At 41.2% G+C, this 2160-nt stretch overlaps 1 pseudogene; it reads right to left on the bottom strand.

Annotated features, from left to right (window-relative positions):
- Positions 1-304: 304 nt before the first annotated feature.
- Positions 305-953, bottom strand: LOC118664118 (annotated as a pseudogene).
- Between the last annotated feature and the right edge of the window lie 1207 nt (positions 954-2160).

Raw genomic sequence — 2160 nt, 5'->3', positions numbered from 1 at the left:
TTAGTCCTGTTTTTTTCCCCCTTTTTTTCCCCTGAAATACAACTTTATTCTGAAGGAAAAAGGAATGAGAATGACTGTAACAAGCAAGGTTTTACCACTGAATATTGTGGTGTGACTAGCAGTTTTATATTTGAAACTCAATAAGGAAACACTACGTTCCCAAATAAATACGCCACATTCATTCCAAAGTCCATTCATGTCTTTCAGCATCCCAAAGACCAAGCACAGGTTCTGCTCTGCACTGACAGCACAGGACAGGTGCCTCTGAACTAGACTTCTGACCCTGGGCTGCAACTTTCCTTTCTCACAGGGTGGCATCCTCACCCTGACCCTCACCCAGGAGAGCTGTGGTCTGAGCAACCTCTGGGTTGTGCTAATACTGTGCTGCCAGAACTAGGTCCAGGACAACCTCTGGCGGGGCAAGAGCAGGCATGGCGGCAAACTCCCAGATAGGGTCTCCAATTAGCATCCTAGCAAGCCAAGAAGGGCTTTTACAGCGGTAGTTACTTTTGGCAGAAATGCCATAGTGCCGAAGGTTCTTCTTTTGGTGGAAGATCATTGATTTAGCCTTAATTTTCCTGTCCTTAATATCCACTTTGTGGCCACATAACATGATGGGGATGTTTTCCCACACTCGTACCAGATTTCTCTGCCAGTTAGCTCATTCTCGTAAGTAAGTGGAAGTTACATCAAATATTATAATGGCACACGGGGCTTGGATATGAGAGCTGTCTCTCAATCTGCTGAACTTATCCTGGTCCGCTGTATCCTACACATTGAACTTAATAGTCTCTCTGTTGGAACTCAAGGGGAGGGACCTCAATACCCAAAGTGGATACATTCTTCTCAAATTCCCCAGTCAGATGATGTTCCATGAATGTAGCTTTCCCAGCCCCATCGTCACCAACCAATACAAGTTTGAATTGAACTTGGGGTTCTCCTTGGGCAGCCATGGTGATGTTACTGCCAGAAGCATCTCCGGGCCAGTCTGACTGAGAGCCAGTCCTTGGATTTTTCTACCTCTCACTGCAGGAAAGGTTTTTACATCTGGAACTCAATTACCCAGCACTTCCCTCAGCTCTTCATTACCTTTCTGTGGGACATCAGTGGTGTTTGGCAATATCCAGGCAAGTATGTCATTCTTACAGCTACTATTTCCTAGTACTTAGGATTAACTAGTGCTCCCCCTTCGCCAGCATACCCTCCGAATCCACTATCAGTGAAAGGTTTAACATCTGGACAACCACCTTATGGTAGGTTTGTCTTTGCTCCACCTACCAGCATTGGGATACTGATTGTCAGAAAGGTGGTGAATGATACAGGTTCAAAACCTAGCTTCAAAAATTATTTATCTTCTCACCTGCTTCCTTGAACCATTCCCAGTACAAATGTTCACAGTATATTAAGGATCAACATTATGATGTTGGCCTGCCAAAATCTTGATCAACATGGCAGGGAGCATTAAACAAGCATTTCCCAAGTTATCCCCATATCAGGTTGAAATTGTGGAGATTTTATATGCTGCCTTGATCAGGTATGGGCTGCCCTGGAAAATTATGATTTAGAGCAGATAGTTTTCTACATTTGAGCAGACCATAAAGGAGATAAGAACTGAATGTTTTCTACTTACCACGCTCCCTACAGCTAGGCAGAAAGTCCTCTGCAGCAGAACTCCCACTACACAATTCTACGTTTACTATACTAGTGTTTTCAAAAAACCAGCTTTGAGCTTTGTTAATTTCCTCTATTGTCTATTCCACTGACTTCTGCTCTTATTTTATTTCTTCTCTGTTGGTTTGCTTACATTTAATTTCCTGTTATTCTTCTAGCTTTATGAGATGTACACACTCACCACTAATATTAAAGTTTTTATTTTGGTCTATTAGAAACATTTAAACCTAGACATTTCCTTCTAAAAACAGATTAACCGCATCAGGTTTATAAGTTAATATCTCCCTTGACTAATGGGTTATTTAGAAATTTATTGCTTAATTGTACTTATTTGAACCTTTTCAAGTAATCTTTCTTGTATTTCCTTTGCCTTTTTGTATAACTTAACTATAGGACAAAAACATACTCTGAAGAGTTTCAACCCTATGAAATGTGTTAGGATTTTCTTTCTGTCCCAGGATATAGTCTATTTGGAATATATTTTATGCA

The sequence above is a fragment of the Myotis myotis genome, unplaced genomic scaffold (genome assembly GCF_014108235.1).
Source record: "Myotis myotis isolate mMyoMyo1 unplaced genomic scaffold, mMyoMyo1.p scaffold_m19_p_10, whole genome shotgun sequence".
Classification (NCBI taxonomy): domain Eukaryota; kingdom Metazoa; phylum Chordata; class Mammalia; order Chiroptera; family Vespertilionidae; genus Myotis; species Myotis myotis.
The sequence above is the reverse complement of the archived record's forward strand: the minus strand, read 5'-3'. Positions and strand labels throughout refer to the sequence as shown.